The following is a 22,147-nucleotide window of genomic DNA, read 5'->3' as shown; positions in this document are numbered from 1 at the left end:
GATATGGAAATTGCATATTACATATTTCCTTATTATTATTGTGACTCACTAATGAATTCTAAGCCTCCAATCTTGGTTAAGGGGCCATACAAGATATATAAAGATGATCACTTTAGCTGATGTAATGCTATAGGTATGTGACTGTAAAATGACTATATGGAAAAGCTAGCCCACTAATTTCCTTTCAAGACCATGCTTTTTTCCTTAGAAGGTCATTTTGCTCCAGTGGGGTTGAGTTGGCAATTCCTTGCACACAAAATCCTGTATTACCACAGCCAAAACCTAAACGATCTCTATCACGTATCAGAGCTACCATTAAGCATGTGTCTGAACCTGATCAGCGGCCACGCCATCATGGGCAGGACTCCATGGTGAAACATAAACATAAAGTATTCTTGTCATATTTTCTAATATTGAGGTCCATTCACAAAATGAATCCGCATGAGATATTTAGGTGTGAGGACACATTTTGCCTAAATATCACATGCAATCCTGAAACTGTTTTGCTGTATTTATCGCAAACCACTTGGTAAATATGCCATGAAAAGATGTTAAACTCAATTCACAGACGGTAATAAATAATGAAATGCATGCAGTAATTAAGTGGTGGTCCAGGCATGAGGTATTTAATTCATGTAAAAATATAGTAGGCAGTTTGGAGCAGTTTTTGCCTTTTTGGATCAGTTCTCTCAACAGTAATACATAGAAACCTAAATATGGAAATATGGAAATTATTGGGGTTGATTTACTTAAAGTATAACAAAAGGATTTTTTTTTTACTTTTGGATAAAGTGGAGGTGGATTAGAACACCTGTCAGATTTGTATTGCTGTCTGTCCACATTAGGGAGATTCACCCCCTCTATTTGTCCTGTTTACCATTGTCATTGAAAGTGAAATGTCTAGCACCTGGTTATGCACATAGTTGTACATGTTCAAATTAGGTACTTGGCTGTATATGGGGCTCTGTTTTATTCAGAAATACACAATCAATTTATTAGACACCCTGATATCTTGGTTTACTCTATTCACATTCACTATTTAGTGGTCAGGATTGACCCAAAATCATACTAGCTTCAATTTTAACACTTTACAATCACTTTATATGTTCTTTTGTATTCCACTATATAAAACATTGTCAGAGTTGAACTGTGTGCATATTTCATCTGAATACTAAATCGTATTTTGGATATCTAAAGCCTCATACACACGATCAGACTTTGTACAAACTTTCCCGTGGATTTTTGTACAAAGGGCGTTGGCTGTAAACTAATTAAGCATACACATGGCAGGACTTTTTCAGCCAACTTTCACCAAATCACGTGGTTTTTCAGCTCTTTACCGCCACCCTTTGGTCAACTTCTGTCTGATCTTTTGCATTGGTTCTGAGCATGCGTGTTTGTTCTTTGGACTAAAGTCCTATGGACTTGTGTACACATGATAGGATTTTGCACCATAGGAATTTTGTTGCCGGAAAGTTTGTCTTTTTTCACAGCCAACATTTGTCCGAGGAAAACCGAAAAAGTTTGTCCGATGGAGCATACACACGGTCAGATGTTGCCTTAAAACAGCTAATTTACATGTTTGTTGTCAAAAAGTCCTATCGTGTGTATGAGCCTTAACACTACAAAAAAAGAAAGGGAGCTTTGGATACTACTCCCAAACTGAAATACAAATGTCAAAATGTATAACAATAACAAAACATAAAAATACTTATCACTGAATAAAAAACAAAACTTTATTAGCCATTTACGCTCTAAAACCCCTCTAAGAACAAAACCTGAAAAAAAAGCAGCATTAGTCATAGATGACAATTTACCACTTAGGGACCGGAAGGATTTTCCTCCTTAATGACCAGGTAGTTTTTTGCAATACGGCACTGTGTCTAACTGACAATTGCGCGGGCATGCATCGCCGTACCCAAACAAAATTGACATCCTTTTTTTCCCACAAATAGAGCTTTCTTTTGGTGGTATTTGACCACTTCTGTGTCTTTTTTTTTTTGTGCTATAAACACACAATGGCACAATGGTTACATATGATGGGCACAATGTCTGCATATGATAGGCACAGTGGCTGCATATGATGGGAACAGTGGTTGCGTTTGATGGTCACAATGGCTGCAATTTATGAGTACAGTGGCTGCATTTGATGGGCACAATGGCTGCATTTGATGGGCACAGTGAGGCTGCAATTGATGGGGGGGTTACAGTATTTTTCAGTTTGTTTGCACCCCCCAAAAAATTTTGAGCACCAGCCGCCACTGCTCTGTAATCTTAGAAACCTATGCCAATTCTCTCTGAGAATGCAGGCATTGTCCTGTGAAATGCGTTAGGAATATCCAGATGAGAAGCCCTTATGATCAGCAGTGGGGGCTTGAATATTTATCATTGGCAAATATGTAACGCTATTGTTCACTATTATTACCTATGTGTTAGGGTTTGCATTTTAAACCTTACTAATATTTGTATACAGTAACTATGTAACCTAGATTTCCCAGTTAATTGGAGGTGTATTTATTGTAAATATACATATCTCCACAGATCCCCTGATGAATTGTAGCTGAATGGGATGGATATCAGTTTTTTGACAGTGTGTCCACATTTGCACAGCAGACGGGGCAGACCTATGATTGCTCTATGGGCAGCCGGATATAAAAGTACTTGTGTCTTTTTACATCAGGCTACCTCCATAAAATTGGAAAAGGATGCACTCCTATTCCTTTTTTTTCTGGACCTGGAGGGATTTGGAGGTAGGTGAATTTAAACAGACACAAGTTCCTTGCCTGCCCATAGACCCACATGGAGCTTTTAGTTAGGTGCACCTGAAAAACAGTCAGGCAAACCTGTTTGGAAATCCCAAGTTCAAGGTCCCTTACACTAAGGGGTCATGCTTCTTACCATAAAAAAATTATAAACTAGATAGCAATGTATTCCCATGCTAAACATTAGCATAACTAAAGCATTACGTGTGATCATACCTATACTCATGAGTTTGTTTTCCTGTTTGTGCACGTGTTAAGTCTACTACAGGTAATCACCTCTCTGTACAAATACTATTCAGTTATTAACATGCTTTATTAATATGTATGTCTATGCCACTGCGTGATTCATAGATTCCATTCCAGCTGTACTTTATTTCGAGGAACCAAAAACATTCTGTGTTTACATTAATGACTTAACGTATAATGTAATTTAAATTTTTATCAACCCCGGATGTATATGCCATATATACCTCTATACCATAGTACATGTAAATATACAGTATCTCACAAAAGTGAGTACAGCCCACACATTTTTGTAAATATTTTATTATATCTTTTCATGTGACAACACTGAAGAAATGACACTTTGCTACAATGTAAAGTAGTGAGTGTACACCTTGTATAACAGTGTAAATTTGCTGTCCCCTCAAAATAACTCAACACATAATAATGTCTAAACCGCAGGCAACAAAAGTGAGTACACCCCTAAGTGAAAAAGTCCAAATTGGGCCCAAAGTGTCAATATTTTGTGTGGCCACCATTATTTGCAAGCACTTCCTTAACCCTCTTGGGCATGGAGTTCACCAGAGCCTCACAGGTTGCCACCAGGGATGAGCCGAACACCCCCCTGTTTGGTTCGCACCAGAACATGCGAACAGGCAAAAAATTTGTTCGAACACGCGAACACCGTTAAAGTCTATGGGACACGAACATGAATAATCAAAAGTGCTAATTTTAAAGGCTTATATGCAAGTTATTGTCATTGTTATGCCCCTCACTACACGTGACTGAGGTGTATTCGGGCACACTGTTAACTCCTCCCATACCAATGCATTCCAGTAGGCACAGAATCCTTTTGAACTTTTATTGATACAAGATAGAGTAAAACTGTAACAGATACAGAAAAAATGCAATTAATAAAGATCATACAATTAGTGTCTCCCTATCTATCTATCTAGCTAAAGACACAATTAATAAACATACCGAAGATGTGTCCGGATGGCTAACGTAGAGCATGGCAGCAGATGTACTTGGTTCCATAGGAAGGAAAGAGGAAAAGAAGGAGGAAGTTGATGCAAGGCCTGATGGGATTGAAAGTATGGAGGCTTGCATGTACCAAATCTAACCAGCTATTCTAAATAGCTACTTTGAAATAGATATAGCGCAGTTATAAAAAATGGTCACTAGATGGCAGCATAGAGCAATCCAATTAAATCAAAGAGTCAATAGGAAAATTACAAGCCTTATTAAAGAAAGCATGACACTCCCTGCCTGGTTTCCCACGGATACCACACATCATGGCACTCCGGAGGAGAGTAATAAAATAAGTTCAGAAACAGGTCTGAGGAAAAGTTTAGGCTGGCCTTGCCTAATAACTTTGAGCTCAACTTTCCTGACGTTTCCATCTTCACTGGGAAACACTTGGGTTATCAGACCCAAAGGCCACTCATTTCTCTTGGATTGAGAGTCTTTCATGAGAACGATGGCACCAGGTTCTAAGTTGGGTTTGCTGTCTTGCCACTTGTTCCTGGTCTGTAGATTAGAAAAGTATTGTTTCTTCCACTTGTTCCAAAAGGTGTCAGCTAACACTTGTACTCTTTTTCCATTGACATCTGTAAAAGTCTTTTGGGTCTAGAAGGATCTTCAGGATCATTAGGTATAGATGTCAAAGGTCTGGCATTGTGAACCAAGCAAGCAGCAGCTCTTTGTAAGGACTTCCAAGTGGAGAATTCGTGGAAGTGCTTGGATCCCAACAGTTGGTTAGAAATTGTTGTATGTAGTGTGGAAATCTGAGGACGGATATCTGAGTCAGATTCAGATTCTAGCAGTACATATGTCTCCCTTACTGGAGTGGTAGGCACTGACTTGTACAGGAAGGGTGGTCCTGTGAGCCATGTAGTATCTTTGAGACGGGATGCTGGTACCAGACCTTGTAGCATGATCTGCTGGGTTATGATCAGTTGAGACATAATGCCACTGGGTGGGCTGTGTCGACTTCCTGATTCTTAGGACTCTGTTGTGTACATAGACATAGAATCTGCTACTTTTGTTGTAAATGTAGCCCAACACTACCTTGCTGTCTGTGTAAAACTCTGTGTCCTCAAGTTCTAGATCCATCTCAGATGTAATAAGTTCTGCTAGTTCTACTGCTAGTACAGCAGCACACAGTTCCAATCTTGGAATGGTAGTTTCAGGACATGGTGCTAGCTTGGCTTTGCCCATAACAAACCTAATATGAACTTGGCCCTCGATGTCTACTGACTTGAGGTAGGTTACTGCTCCTATTGCTTTAACTGAAGCATCGCAGAACACACATAACTTGTAGACTGAACCCTTGTGGGAGGAAACTGGGTGTATGGTCTATGTACGTGTAGGTTGGATAAAGTCTTTAAAGAGTCTCTCCATGTTACCCATAATGTCGCTTTCTCAGGAGGTAGTAGAGAATTCCAATCACATGTGTCTGCAGTAAGCTCTCTAAGCAGAATCTTACCTTGGATGGGTACTGGTGCTGCAAACCCCAGTGGATCATACAGGCTGTTGATGGTGGATAAGACACCTCACCTTGTGAAGGGCTTTGGCTCTTGGTCAACCTGAAAGGTAAAGGTGTCAGACTTGAGGTCCCAGTTGAGTGCTAGGCTGCGTTGCATAGGAAGGGATTCTGTAGCTTATGCCGCGTACACACGAGCGGACATTACGGCGGACTTTGCCCGGCGGACTTTTCGATGTACTTTCCGACGGACTTTCTGAATGAACGGACTTGCCTACACACAATCCACCAAAGTCCGTCGAATTCGTACGTGATGACGTACGACCGGACTAAAACAAGGAAGTTCATAGCCAGTAGCCAATAGCTGCCCTAGCATGGCTTTTTGTCCGTCGAACTAGCATACAGACGGCGGACTTTTCGACCGGACTCGATTTCAACGGATAAATTTTAAACAAGTTTCAAATCTAAGTCTGTCCAACTTTTGAGAAAACAAAGTCCGCTGGAGCCCACACACATCGAATTGTCCGACGAAAACCAGTCCGCCGGGCAAAGTCCGCCGTAATGTCCACTCGTGTGTACGCGGCATAAGTCCAGATTTTTGAAGTCACTGGCATAATCTTGGGAAAGGAAGGCCTCCATGACGACCTTGTTGTTTGATGCTCTTATGCAGTCTGAGATTTGAAGAGGCAAGTGTGCTTTGAGTCCTCTTGAGTAGACTTATTGCAGCTTCAGGTGAAGAAAGTGATTTCAGACCATCATCTACATAAAAGTCTCTTTCAATAAACTGTGTAACATCTTTCTCACCTTCTTGGGCAGATAGCTTAAGTCCATAGATGGCAACAGCAGGAGATAGACTGTTACCAAAAACGTGCACTTTCATGCGGTATTCCGTAATGTTTTTAGTAGGGTCATTGTCTTTGAACCACAGGAATCTCAAGAAGTTCCTGTGTTCTTCCTTGATTTGGAAGCTGTGGAACATTTGCTGAATGTCTGCAACTATGGCAACTGCTTCTTTGCGGAATCTGATGAGAACACTAATGCCCCGTACACACGGTCGGACTTTGTTCGGACATTCCGACAACAAAATCCTCGGATTTTTTCCGACGGATGTTGGCTCACTTGTTTTGCCTACACACGGTTGCACAAAGTTGTCGGAATTTCCGATCGCCAAGAACGCGGTGACGTCAAGCACGTACGACGAGACTAGAAAAGGCCAGTTCAGAACCAAGCGCGGCACCCTTTGGGCTCCTTTTGCTAATCTCGTGTTAGTAAAAGTTTGGTGAGAGACGATTCGCGCTTTTTCAGACTCGTGGCTTTCAGATCGTTTTCTGACGTTCAGTTTGTGCTTGTGGGTTTGTATCTGCTCTTCAGTGCGTGCAGTCAGTTCGTATTGGAGTTTTCTGTGCGATCTTGTCTGCTCGTTGCTGTTTTTCAGGTTGCTCTTCACAGGCCTTGCTGTTCTTCAGTGCGTTCTGTTACTTCGTTCTGAGCAGCCGACCGTTTTGTAGCCATGTTTCGTATGCGTACTCCTCGTAGAGTTCGTGCTGTGCGGGGGCTTGGTGTTGGGGTCCTGACCTTGACACAAGTCCAGTCCATGAACAGGGTGGGGAGGAGTTCATGGACCAAGAATTGGTTGCTTCAGCGTGACCAGTTCTGTCATATGCCTTTGCTCCGTGAGATCCGTGAGAATAATCCTGATGATTTCAGGAACTTTCTCCGGATGACGGACCCCGTATTTCACCGTTTGTTGGCTTCGCTGACCCCCTATATCAGCAGGCAGGATACCTGCATGAGGCAAGCCATCACTCCGGAGCAGAGGCTGGTCGCTACCTTGCGGTATTTGGCCACAGGGAGAAGTCTGCAGGACTTGAAGTTCTCGACAGGCATCTCCCCCCAGGCTCTGGGGATCATTATCCCAGAGACCTGTTCTGCCATCATACAGGTCCTGCAGAAGGAGTATATGAAGGTAAGATTTTTATCCTTTTATATCACATTTTATTGTATTGAATGTTTGATAATATATTGTATTTCTTCCCTCATTCCATAATTACCATGATTGTAATATGCTGTGAATGTCCCCTTTGTTCTCATGCATGCTGGATTTTTATGTAATTATTATTTTAGGTCCTTCATACATATTTGCCCTTCAATAACCTCTCCAGCATGGTGTCTCCTGCCCCTATATTCACCTCATGTAGTCACTTAACAATGTATTTTAGCAGCTCCATAGTAGTGCTTTACCCCAAACACCCCCTAAAATGTTTTGAAATGTTATTTTTGATTTAAATTCAGGCAGAGTGGCAGAGGCTTTTTTTTGTGGTGTCCCCAAATTTTTTGTAACCCTCCCTCCCCCAACTGCTAAGTCAGCTGATCCCAATTCTCTATCTTCAATCATCTATCTGCTGACTTTGCCAAACCCATACACACTATACCCACCTCTTTAGTGCTCAGATTTATGGATTAATTCCCCAAAGCATGTAGTGCAAGGGCCTGCCTGTATACTTTCCAATGGTACTGTTTAAAGTTCTTGTATCCTATTATGATCTTGATAGGTCATAGCAGAATGTCCAAATGTCCTCAAATGTGTACAGTGTGTATTTATATCTTTGTATTATGACACTTCTTACCTGTCCAGTGGGCTGCCAATAGTGTAACTAAGGAGGGGCTGTTCCAAGTAATACCCTGTATTTATGCATTCATCTCTCAATGAAGTGAAGAGGGTTACCTGTCCAAGAGTTCCCCCCCCCTATAATGTTAGAAATGGCCCATGAGGGGGGGAGGGGGAATATGATAGGTGTACCTTATACTTTGTTGTTGTTAAATTCCCCTTAATAAATGCTATCTGGAGGTTGACCCATAATGTTTGTGTCTAATCTGCTTGCCAGGTTTCTGTGAAAAAATAGTAATGTTTATTGTTTTTTCCTCAACAGTTTCCTTCCACGCCACAGGAATGGCAGACTGTGGCCTCCCACTTTGCCCAGCGGTGGGACTTTCCTAACTGCGGAGGGGCAATTGATGGGAAACACGTCCACATCGTCCCACCACCCAACTCGGGGTCGTACTATTATAATTACAAGGGGTTTAATAGTATAGTGATGTTGGCGGTGGTGTCGGCTAATTACGACTTCTTGTATGTGGACGTGGGGAAGAATGGCCGGATGTCCGATGGTGGAGTCATCGCCCAGACGGAGTTCTACAGGCGTCTCCAGAATGGCAGCTTGGACTTGCCACCTCCAGAGGACAATGTTGAAGGTCTCCCATTTGTGTTCGTTGCTGATGAAGCATTTGCGCTGGGGGACCACCTGATGCGGCCATTCCCGATGAGGACCCTCACCCCGGAACAGAGGGTTTTTAATTACCAGCTGGCCAGAGCCCGAAGAGTGGTGAAGAACACATTTGGAATCCTGGCCAGCCGGTTCCGATTATTTATGACACCCATCCATATGGCGGAGTATAAACTGAACCATATAATACTTGCCTGCTGTGTTCTCCATAATTTTCTACAAAAACATTCAGCCAACTATGCTGGCTCAGTTGGGCCTGAGGCCGGAATCCCAAATACATCAACAATGACGGCACTTGAAAGCGGCCGTCCTGGCTTGCCCTCCCTGAATGCCCGTGATGTCCGGTTACGATACCTGGAGTTCTTTGCGGGTAGGGGGGCTATCAATATGCCAGACAATCTGTGACACCTTTTTCAAATAAAAAACAACCAAAAGAAATTCTTGGTGGACATTTACTGCTTGTGTTTGTTTTAGCTGACCCTGACAGAAATGTGTTGAGTGCAGAAAATGTCGTGATTGGGTAACCTTATAAAAAACAGTGTTGGCTGGTACTTCCTAAATGCAAAAACACATTTCACTACAAGTGCACTTGCAACTGCACTGAACCTGCACTTGTAGTGCAAAGAGGATTTGCCCTTAGGAAATAACCCCCATTTGTGCATAAAACAACAATTACATCACCCCAAAAGTGTTGTAGTGTTGAGACAATAATCCACACATTCTTGAGTAAGGCACTTTTTTATACCTGCACAATCACATGCGCATTTACCAAAGGTTTTTAAAACAAACCAACATGTTTGTTGTATAACAATGTTTGCAGTAGCATTATGAAAAATCAAAATATCCATTTCAGATAAAACAGGCCTGTGTAAAACCAACAAGAAAGCCAAAAAACTTGAACTTACAAAGTTCACATTAGGTAAAACCTGAAGGCTAGATCAGACATCAGTATTTAGGAACTGGGTTTGATCTAGCGTTCAGATGGGGGGAAATCACCCCTGGAAAAGCCAAATTTGGAAGATGCACACCAATTTACGAATGGCAACATGTGCTATCTGCCATCAGGGGGGATCAAGGGACGTGTTTTGGGGAGAAAGCCCTTCCTCAATGCGACTTTATAATTGAGGAAGGTGTTGCACCCCCAAAACGCGTCCATTGATCTCCCGTGATGGCAGATAGCACATGTTGGCACACTGTGTGCATCCTCCAAATTTGGCTTTTCTAAACATTTTAAAAATTTTTGGAAGATTGGACCACATTAATAAAACAGGTGATTTTGTGGGGTTTAAATTCGCCCCAAAACATCAATGATGTTATTATTTTTTTTAATAACATCACTGATTTGGTTCTGGATGTTTTGCAATTGGAGATTACACCCCATGATCTCCCCGATAAGTATCTGGGCACTTTCTGAAGTAAAGTGTTCGGGATCCCTCACATCACGATCACCTAAAAAGAGATAAAGAACAAAAAAAAGGTCTCAAAAATCTGCCACCATCCATCTCTTTTACCTGAGCCTGTGGTCGCAGACACTCACCTGTTGTGGTGCCAATCTCCACCACGTCTTCTTCTTCCTCCTGCTCTTCTTCTTCGTTTGGGGGTATTTCACCTTCTTCCATAGGTGGGGGGTCTGTGGTCTCCTCGGATGAGGGGTGTCCTCCGAGTCTTTTCTCCCCTATGTAAAACAAAAATGGTATAATTAGCACACAGATATTTGATGGCAGAACTAGAAATAGGAAACATTGCTTGGAAGTGGGGTACAATTGTCTATTTTAGCAGAGTTCCAAGATGTATATTTTTTTTTATTGCCCTTTGTCAAGCTGCAATACTTTACCTGTTTGGTACAAGCTTCACAGATGTAGCCCCCCCTATAGTATACACTGGAGCACCTGTGTGCCCCCCTAATAAAAATGGTGTTCTGGGGTCCCACACTAGTGCTCCAGTGTCCAGATGTGAAAACAGCTGCTCGGTGTCCTCTCCTTACACACAATCTAGTTGTCATTTCATTCTAGTAACAAACCCATCTACACAAACAAATCTTTGTCATCCAAGTAGGCCCCAAAAAATGTGTGAAAATGCATATGGCCTAAACAATGGTATTCTAGAGGCCGAAATAAAAATGTTTGATACGAACGAATAATGGGCCCATGAACATTAAAGTTGCCCTTTTAAACGTTACAATTAATAAAAGCATATGGAGCAGAACGAACGTAATAAAGACAGAAAGAATAGGAACACAGCACAACTACTTACTTTTTTGCAGCACTCTCCGGATCTTTCGGCAGTGGTGTATTTAGGTTTTGTGCTGCCCTAGGCCTGACTAAACGCATGCACCCCCCTAATTTAAATACGACCCACCCCATCCTGCCGAGGCCACACCCCTTCCTGTTTAAGACCCACCCTATCATCTGTAAACAACATCCCTTCCTCTTTAGGCTCATTTGGCACCTTTCAGGGGGGAACGGGTACCTGTTTCTGACAGGTACCCTTCCCCACTTCCGGGAGACTGCGCTGTCCCCTCTGAAGTTTGCCCCCCTCCTCCTTCCTCCGCTGGGCCATTCAGAAAGTGCAACGCGCTTCGCACATGTGCAGTAGGGAACCGGTCGGTTTCCCTTACCATGAATGATAGTGGCAAAACCCGAGAGCCAATCCGAAAATCGGCTGAGGTGTCGACATCGCTGGATCCCTGGACAGGTAAGTGTCCTAATATTAAAAGTCAGCAGCTACAGTATTTTTAGCTGCTGAGTTTTAATGCTATCACGGGGGGTGGGTCTCACTGTGCCCCATCAAACGCAGTCACTGTGCCCATCAAACGCAGTCACTGTGCCCATCAAATGCAGCCACTGTGCCCATCAAATGCAGCCACTGTGCCCATCAAATGCAGCCACTGTGCCCATCAAACGCAGCCACTGTGCCCATCAAATGCAGCCACTGTGCCCTCAAACGCAGCCACTGTGCCATCAAATGCAGCCACTGTGCCCCATCAAATGCAGCCACTGTGCCCATCAAATGCAGCCACTGTGCCCATCAAACGCAGCCACTGTGCCCATCAAATGCAGCCACTGTGCCCATCAAATGCAGCCACTGTGCCCATCAAACGCAGCCACTGTGCCCCATCAAACGCAGCCACTGTGCCCCATCAAACGTAGCCATTGTGCCATCAAACATAGCCATTGTGCCCTCAAACGCAGCCACTGTGCCCATCAATTGCAGCCACTGTGCCCATCAAACGCAGCCACTGTGCCCCATCAAACGCAGCCACTGTGCCCCATCAAACGCAGCCACTGTGCCCCATCAAACGCAGCCACTGTGCCCCATCAAACGCAGCCACTGTGCCCCATCAAACGTAGCCACTGTGCCATCAAACGCAGCCATTGTGCCATCAAATGCAGCCACTGTGCCCATCAAACGCAGCCACTGTGCCCCATCAAACGCAGCCACTGTGCCCCATCAAACGCAGCCACTGTGCCCCATCAAATGCAGCCACTGTGCCCCATCAAACGCAGCCACTGTGCCCCATCAAACGTAGCCACTGTGCCATCAAACGCAGCCATTGTGCCATCAAACGCAGCCACTGTGCCCATCAAACGCAGCCACTGTGCCCTCAAACGCAGCCACTGTGCCCTCAAACGCAGCCACTGTGCCCATCGAACGCTGCCACTGTGCCCATCGAACGCTGCCACTGTGCCCATCGAACGCTGCCACTGTGCCCATCGAATGCTGCCAGTGCCCATAACATTGATATACTTTATTAAATCACTGTACCTGCTGTCCTGGGGGTTTCCCTCGTGCTCCTCTCTCTCCTCCTGACGTCACAGCCTCAGGGCCGAGGATAAGATTCACTGCAGGAAAGCAGTGCAGGGGAGGGTAGGTGGAGCTTAAGGCTCCACCTGTCACCTGTTGCATATGGGGGGCGCGAGTGACACACGCCGCCCCCCCGCATGAGAGAAAGCCCCCCCACCCGTCTGACTGATTCCCGGCTCCCGCTGCCGCCTCCCGCACACTTGCACCCCACGGCGGCCGGCTTTCTGTAGCGGCGCCGTGGTGTATGGGCGTGCTTGTCAGAGAGTAGGGGGCGTGAGATACACGCCCCCACCCTCTGCCAAGCACGCCCATACACCGCGGCGCCGCTACAGAAAGCCGGCCGCCGTGGGCTGCAAGTGTGCAGGAGGCGGCAGCGGGAACCGGCAGCGGGAGCCGGGAATCAGCCAGACGGGTGGGGGGACTTTCTCTCATGCGGGGGGGCAGCCTATTTTGCCACCCCCCGCAAAGTGCCGCCCTAGGCCTAGGCCTTGTCGGCCTAGGCCAAAACACAGCCCTGTCTTTCGGTACTGCTCTGGCTCTCTCAACTTCAGGTCCGACCACCGCTTCCTGAGCTGATCTTTAGACCTTCGTACCCCGAAATTCCGCTCTAGACTCCTGACCACTTTACCAATGATTTTTGCCTTTCGGATGTTGGGGTTGGGGTAAGGCCCATATTTTCCGTCATAGTCGGACTTCCTCATGATGTGTACCATCTCCAACATCTCCCCAAACGACATATTTGTGGCCTTAAAACGTCTCCTTCTGGATCGGGACGTGCCTGGATCCGGCCTTTCCTCCTCCTCCTCCTCGTTGCTATAATTAGCCCGCACCTGCTGTAACTCTGCCATCATGCTCTTCCCCCACTGCGCCGAACGAAAAGGGGCGGGGAATACACTAGAAAGAACGTCAGGGGCGGGCGGAGTTACACGCATGCACAGTGTGTATAAAGCGTAACACGCGTGCGTATTACGTACGATCTGTGAGCGGAGGAAGGAGCATTGGACGCGCCGATCGTAAGAACGAAGGTAAGAGACAAACTGGTGCCTATACTGCTTCTAGATTGAGGCCTATATTGTAACAAGATTAGGAGAGTTTTGTCTGACATTAGGCTTTGTCTTGTGTTGTGTCTTGCAGTGAACATGGATATCTTAATGAGAGATACTGACTTCATGTCACTATTCATTGATATGCTAAGTGAGCTGCCCTGTCTGTGGGAGATTACCCACCCCCATTTCAAGAACCAAGCAAAGAGGAAGGCAGCACTGGAGCAATTGTGTGAAATTGTGAAGCAGGTGATCCCCACGGCAGACATCACTTATTTAAAGATTTTCATTGGTGGCCTGAGGAGCACATATCTGAGGGAGCGCAAGAAAGTCCTGGATTCACAGAGATCCGGAGCAGCAGATGACATCTATGTCCCCAGGATGTTGTACTACGACAGGCTGCACTTTCTGGCAGGCCAGACTGAACCCAGGCCATCCCTCTCCAGTCTTCCTTCCACACTTCCTTCCCCCCCGGCTGAGGCTTCTGACGCCCAACCTGGGCCTTCCAGGCAACATGTGGAGGAGCCCAGATTGAGCCAGGTATAGCATTCCTCTAAATATTTCTGCTTGTCCAATCAATGATGTTAACTAGATGTTAGTTTGGAGTACTAATTTAGGATTGTGATTGATGATGCAAAACATTACAACTATGTCCCTTTTTCATACACAGGGAAGTCTCAGCCAGGCAGGGAAGTCTCAGCCAGGAGGTGGCTGGGCCGAGCCGGCTGGCTGATCTGCAGGTCCCTCCACCCCCCCTGAAAAGAGAAAGTGGCAGTAGGACGAGTGCCCTAGAGGAGGCGGCTATCAGATTCTTTTGGAGGGCTACAGAGGTCCTGGGAGCACCCCACACCAGGCAGGAGAATATTGCTGCCTTCATAGCATATAAAATGCAGAGGATGGAGGAGGGCCAAAAAGCCATGTGTGAGGCCCTCATATAAGAGGCTCTGGAGAAAGGTATGAGGGGCCAAATTACACCTCACACACAGCTTTGGGATGGTCCTCCTCCTCCTCCCTCTCCTCCAGGTCCTCCCAGTCCTCCTCCAGGTCCTCCCAGTCCTCCTCCAGGTCCCCCCAGTCCTCCTCCTCCTCCAGGTCCTACTCCTCCTCCTGCCACATCTCCAACTGCACAGCCACAGTCCGGAAGGAAGTGTGAAAGGAAGACCAGACAGTGAGGACCCTGGATCCAGTCTGGTCGGCCAAAAAATGCAGCCTCTTGTGGTACCACAGCCTGGGGACACAGATGTCATCTGCTGCTATCCAAGTCTCTGTGAATTCTGGACCAGACTGCCCTCCCTTACATATGGACTCCTCAGGCCACCAGTTTTGATGTTGAAGAATTGATGTCTGCCGTGGGGGTCCCAGGCTTCACTAATTTCTCCTGTTGATCCAGTGTTGCCTTCCTCTTTGTTTGGTTCTGATCCCTTAATAAAGGATTTTTGTTTTGAATTATACTCTCCTATGTGTTTTACTTCAAAAATGACAGTTTGTTTGTGAGGATTCAGGTACATTTCTAATATACAATGTGAAATGAACAAGGGACACCAACAACAAACAATCTCCTTGAGATTAAATAATAAAAGATATCAATGGTGTTGGGGTAACTTGCCACACAAAACGCACACAAAAACATTCTGGAGTAAAAATAAAAATAACATTGAACAAAGATCAGCCTTGGAAAAAATCCAAACATTAAAGAAAAAAAAAGGCTTAAAAACAAAATAAAAAAAACATAAAAAATATAAAACTGTCAGATGTGACAACTAATAACAATATATTGAGGGAATACCACTAAAAAAACACAAATAAAAGTTTGTGAGAAGTGTGTGTGAATATGAGCAGCAAAACTACTTAATTCTTGTCACATTATAAAGAAGAAGAGAGTGCGCTGTATTAAACCATTTTTTACATTGCAGCGTGACGAAAGTGCTGTATCCATTGCGAACGCTAAGTTTACCAGAACGAGCTGTCCCGTGTCGGAATTTCTTCTGAGCATGCGTGGCACTTTGTGCGTCGGAACAGGCCACACATGGTCGGAATTGACGCAATCGGATTTTGTTGTCGGAAAATTTTATTTCCTGCTGTCCAACTTTGTGTGTCGGAAAATCCGATGGAAAATGTCCGATGGCGCCCACACACGGTCGGAATTTCCGACAACACGCTCCGATCGGACATTGTCCATCGGAAAATCCGACCATGTGTACGGGGCATAAGAAGTGTGTTGTTGAGATCTGGTCCCTTTAGGACCACATCATTTAATGAGACCCCTTGATGCCGTGAGCTGGAGTCAAACACTACCCGGATTTTACCTGGCTTCTTGGGGTGGTAGACACCGAACATTGGTAGGTACTAGGGATGAGCTTCGAGTTCGAGTCGAACTCATGTTCGACTCGAACATTGGCTGTTCGCAAGTTCGCCGAACAGCGAACAATTTGGGGTGTTCGTGGCAAATTCGAATGCCGCGGAACACCCTTTAAAAGTCTATGGGAGAAATCAAAAGTGCTAATTTTAAAGGCTAATATGCAAGTTATTGTCATAAAAAGTGTTTGGGGACCCAGGTCCTGCCCCAGGGGACATGGATCAATGCAAAAAAAAGTTTTAAAAACGGCCGTTTTTTCGGGAGCAGTGATTTTAATAATGCTTAAAGTCAAACAATAAAAGTGTAATATCCCTTTAAATTTCGTACCTGGGGGGTGTCTATAGTATGCCTGTAAAGGGGCGCATGTTTCCTGTGTTTAGAACAGTCTGACAGCAAAATGACATTTTGAAGGAAAAAACTCATTTAAAACTACCCGCGGCTATTGCATTGCCGACAATACACATAGAAGTTCATTGATAAAAACGGCATGGGAATTCCCCAAAGGGGAACCCCGAACCAAAATTTAAAAAAAAAAATGACGTGGGAGTCCCCCTAAATTCCATACCAGGCCCTTCAGGTCTGGTATGGATATTAAGGGGAACCCCGCGCCAAAAAAAAAAAAAAAAAACGGCGTGGGGTCCCCCCAAAAATCCATACCAGACCCTTATCCGAGCACGCAACCTGGCAGGCCGCAGGAAAAGAGGGGGGGACGAGAGTGCGCCCCCCCCCTCCTGAACCGTACCAGGCCACATGCCCTCAACATTGGGAGGGTGCTTTGGGGTAGCCCCCCAAAACACCTTGTCCCCATGTTGATGAGGACAAGGGCCTCATCCCCACAACCCTGGCCGGTGGTTGTGGGGGTCTGCGGGCGGGGGGCTTATCGGAATCTGGAAGCCCCCTTTAACAAGGGGACCCCCAGATCCCGGCCCCCCCCTGTGTGAAATGGTAAGGGGGTACAAAAGTACCCCTACCATTTCACTAAAAAACTGTCAAAAATGTTAAAAATGACAAGAGACAGTTTTTGACAATTCCTTTATTTAAATACTTCTTCTTTCTTCTATCTTCCTTCATCTTCTGGTTCTTCTGGTTCTTCCTCCGGCGTTCTCGTCCAGCATCTCCTCCGCGGCGTCTTCTATCTTCTTCTCCTCGGGCCGCTCCGCACCCATGGCATGGGGGGAGGCTCCCGCTCTTCTCTTCTTCTTCATCTTCTTCTCTTCTTCTCTTCTTCATTTTCATCTCCGGGCCGCTCCGCATCCATGCTGGCATGGCGGGAGGCTCCCGCTGTGTGACGGCGCTCCTCGCCTGACAGTTCTTAAATAACGGGGGGCGGGGCCACCCGGTGACCCCGCCCCCCTCTGACGCACGGTGACTTGACGGGACTTCCCTGTGACGTCACGGGGAATGCCACAGGGAAGTCCCGTCATGTCCCGTGCGTCAGAGGGGGGCGGGGTCACCGGGTGGCCCCGCCCCCCGTTATTTAAGAACTGTCAGACGAGGAGCGCCGTCACACAGCAGGAGCCTCCCTTCATGCCAGCATGGATGCGGAGCGGCCCGGAGAAGAAAATGAAGAAGAGAAAAAGAGAAGAAGAGAAGAAGATGAAGAAGAAGAGAAGAGCGGGAGCCTCCCCCCATGCCATGGGTGCGGAGCGGCCCGAGGAGAAGAAGATAGAAGACGCTGGACGAGAACGCCGGAGGAAGAACCAGAAGAGCCGGAAGAACCAGAAGAACCAGAAGATGAAGGAAGATAGAAGAAAGAAGAAGTATTTAAATAAAGGAATTGTCAAAAACTGTCTCTTGTCATTTTTAAAATTTTTGACAGTCTTTTAGTGAAATGGTAGGGGTACTTTTGTACCCCCTTACCATTTCACACAGGGGGGGGCCGGGATCTGGGGGTTCCCTTGTTAAAGGGGGCTTCCAGATTCCGATAAGCCCCCCGCCCGCAGACCCCCACAACCACCGGCCAGGGTTGTGGGGATGAGGCCCTTGTCCTCATCAACATGGGGACAAGGTGTTTTGGGGGGCTGGTGGCCTGGTACGGTTCAGGAGGGGGGGGCCGCACTCTCGTCCCCCCCTCTTTTCCTGCGGCCTGCCAGGTTGCGTGCTCGGATAAGGGTCTGGTATGGATTTTTGGGGGGACCCCACGCCATTTTTTTTTTTTTTTTTTGGCGCGGGGTTCCCCTTAAAATCCATACCAGACCTGAAGTGTCTGGTATGGAATTTAGGGGGAACCCCACGTCATTTTTTTTTTTAAATTTTGGCCGGGGTTCCCCTTAATATCCATACCAGACCTGGAGGGCCTGGTATGGAATTTAGGGGGACTCCCACGTCATTTTTTTTTTTAAATTTTGGTTCGGGGTTCCCCTTTGGGGAATTCCCATGCGTTTTTATCAATGAACTTCTATGTGTATTGTCGGCAATGCAATAGCCGCGGGTAGTTTTAAATGAGTTTTTTCCTTCAAAATGTCATTTTGCTGTCAGACTGTTCTAAACACAGGAAACATGCGCCCCTTTACAGGCATACTATAGACACCCCCCCAGGTACGAAATTTAAAGGGATATTACACTTTTATTGTTTGACTTTAAGCATTATTAAAATCACTGCTCCTGAAAAAACGGCCGTTTTTAAAACTTTTTTTTGCATTGATCCATGTCCCCTGGGGCAGGACCCAGGTCCCCAAACACCTTTTATGACAATAACTTGCATATTAGCCTTTAAAATTAGCACTTTTGATTATTCATGTTCGTGTCCCATAGACTTTAACGGTGTTTGCGTGTTCGAACGAACTTTTTTCCTGTTCGCATGTTCTGGTGCGAGCCGAACAGGGGGGTGTTCGGCTCATTCCTAGTAGTTACCAGCACTCTTCATTGTCTTTTAGAGGTGGGGCTATCTCAGCAAGGTCATCCTCAAACATCTTACTCATGAATGAGAAGAAATACCCTTACATTTCTGTTTTTTTTAAATTGGATCTGAGGGAAGAAAAGCGTTTCAAAGATTGTTCTCTGTTGTTAGCAAGACAGGGTCTTTGTGCTTTGAAAGGCAGGGGTGCCACCCAGCTGTTTTCATTGGTTTTGTAGAATCCCTGTCTCATTATCTCCAAGAAGATATGATCTTCAATAGATGGGCCAATTTTGTGAAAAACTGGAAAACTGAGCACCCTAAATGATCTCTGTCTTCTTGACAAAGAAGATTAGCGGTGTAAGGGCTGGAATGAATTACACTGGCAGGCTTCTCTCTTACAAGGAATCTGTTGGTGCAAGGCTGAAATAGGGATGGATGCCCGCCTTCTAGTGTCCTTGTAAAGAAAGAGTTCACGCTGGTTAGTTTGTGAACACTCCCTAGGCATATGTTGCCTATGATGACCCATCCTAGATCTAGCTTCTGGCCATAGGGGGAGTTGTGGGGACCATTGATTTGTTTTCTCACCTTGTGAACTCTGATGATGTCCCTCCCAGGGAGAAGCACTATCTCAGCCTGGGGATCCAGTTCAGGGATGAGATGTGCTATGCCCTTCAGATGTCCGTGATGAAGTGCCACCTCTGGTGTAGGGATCTCCACTCTGTCCGTTGGGAACTGATTGCACTCGATTAGAGTTGGCAGAGGCAGGGTTGTCTGACCATCAGAGGATTCGATTTGGTAACCAATGGCTCTTCTCCCAGTTTTTACACTTACCCATGTACCAGTCTTGAGTAAGTATGAAGAGCCAGCTTCCTTGATTTTGAAAGTTTCAAAGAAGGCTGAGCTGGCGAGTGATCTGTTGCTTTTTTTCCTTTGAAATGTCATTTTGCTGTCAGACTGTTCTAAACACGGGAAACATGCGCCCATTTACAGGCATACCATAGACACCCCCCAGGTATGAAATTTAAAGGAATATTACACTTTTATTGTTTGACTTTAAGCATTATTAAAATCACTGCTCCCAAAAAAACGGCTGTTTTTAAACTTTTTTTTTGCATTGAACCATGTCCCCTGGGGCAGGACCCAGGTCCCCAAACACTTTTTATGACATCACCATGCATATAAGCCTTTAAAATTTGCACTTTTGATTTCTCCCATATACTTTTAAAGGATGTTCCGCGGCTTTCGAATTTGCCGCGAACACCCCAAATTGTTCGCTGTTCGGCGAACTGGTGAACAGCTGATGTTCGAGTTGAACATGAGTTCGACTCGAAGCTCATCCCTAGTTGCCACTGGAGTCCTCTTACACTCCTCCACGATGACATCACAGAGCTGGTGGATGTTAGAGAACTTGCATTCCTCCACCTTCCATTTGAGGATGCCCCACAGATGCTCAATAGGGTTTAGGTCTGGAGACATGCTTGGCCAGTCCATCACCTTTACCCTCAGCTTCTTTAGCAAGGCAGTGTTCATCTTGGAGGTGTGTTTGGGGTCGTTATCATGTTGGAATCCTGTCCTGCGGCCCATGCTCATGCTCTGCTTCAGTATGTCACAGTACATGTTGGCATTCATGGTTCCCTCAATGAACTGTAGCTCCCGAGTGCTGACAGACTCATGCAGCCACAGACCATGACACTCCCACTATCATGCTTGACTGTAGGCAAGACACACTTGTCTTTGTACTCCTCACCTGGTTGCCGCCACACACGCTTGACAACATCTGAACCAAATAAGTTTATCTTGGTCTCATCAGACCACAGGACATGGTTCCAGTAATCCATGTCCTTAGTCTGATTGTCTTTAGCAAACTGTTTGCAGGTTTTCTTGTGCATCATCTTTAGAAGAGGCTTCCTTCTGGGATGACAACCATGCAGACCAATTTGATGCAGTGTATGGCGTATGGTCTGAGCACTGACAGGCTGATCCCCCACCCCTTCAACCAGTGCAGCAATGCTGGCAGCATTCATGTGTCTATTTCCCAAAGACAACCTCTGGATATGATGCTGAGCATGTGCACCCAACTGCTTTGGTTGACCATAGCAAGGCCTGTTCTGAGTGGAACCTGTCCTTTTAAATCACTGTATGGTGTTGGCCACCATGCTGCAGCTCAGTTTCAGGGTCTTGGCAATTTGCTTATAGCCTAGGTCTCTTTATATAGAGCAACAATTCCTTTTTTCAGATCCTCAGGGAGTTCTTTGCCATGAGGTGCCATGTTGAACCAGTGACCAGTATGAGAGAGTGAGAGCGATAACACCAAATCAAACACACCTGCTCCCCATTCACACCTGAGACCTTGTAACACTAATGAGTCACATGACACCGAGGAGGGAAAATGGCTAATTGGGCCCAATATGGACATTTTCACTTAGGGTTGTACTCACTTTTGTTGCCAGCGATTTAGACATTAATGGCTGTGTGTTGAGTTTTTTTGAGGAGACAACAAATGTATACTGTTATACAAACTGTACACTCACTACTTTACATTTCAGCAGTGTAATTTCTTCAGTGTTGTCACATAAAAAGATATATTAAAATATTTACAAAAATGTGAAGGGTGTACTCACTTTTGTGAGATACTGTATTTCTAGGCACTGTATTTTTTGGTTATCTTCTTTACTACTGCTGATTCTTCACATTGTCATATCCTTCTTCACACTTTTTTCAATCGGTTACTATTACCAAGAGGCTATTGTAGGTTCATATTGGAGAACATCTAGCTAATATAAAAAATGGATATAAATACCACAGTGTCTCACTACATTTCAAGGAAAAACATCAGCAGGATCCCTCCCTGTTACAGTTCTGTGGCACTGATGTTGTACATCCATCTTGGAGAGGATCAAATAGGATTAGGGACTTGTCACGGAGGGAAACTGAATGGATCTTCCTTTTCAAGTGTTTGGCCCCTAGGGGGCTGAACATTGAACTGGATTTGAATTGCTTCATCAATGATTTTAAAAAAAAGAGAACTGTTTTTAACAGTAATTAGGGGGTGACAGTCTCTTTATTTGACTCCGTCGTACCCATTTGAAATAGACTCTAGCTCCATTTAATATATTAAGTAATTAAGTGTTGTTTGATTATGTACCACTGTCACTTTAATAGGGGGTGCTTTACACTCCACTGGAGATTGTCTGATCAATGCACATATTTGCAGATTCATACACTCCATTTATCTCCTGTGGAGTGCACCCTTGATGTTTTTATTATAGGATATTAACATAGTGAGTGGTAAACAGTAAAAAATTATTTTGCTGTGAGTTTTAACTAATTATTATGACCTAATCAACTGTGG

This window comes from Aquarana catesbeiana, linkage group LG08, assembly GCF_042186555.1.
Source record: "Aquarana catesbeiana isolate 2022-GZ linkage group LG08, ASM4218655v1, whole genome shotgun sequence".
Lineage (NCBI taxonomy): Eukaryota > Metazoa > Chordata > Amphibia > Anura > Ranidae > Aquarana > Aquarana catesbeiana.
Note: the sequence above shows the minus strand (reverse complement) of the source record.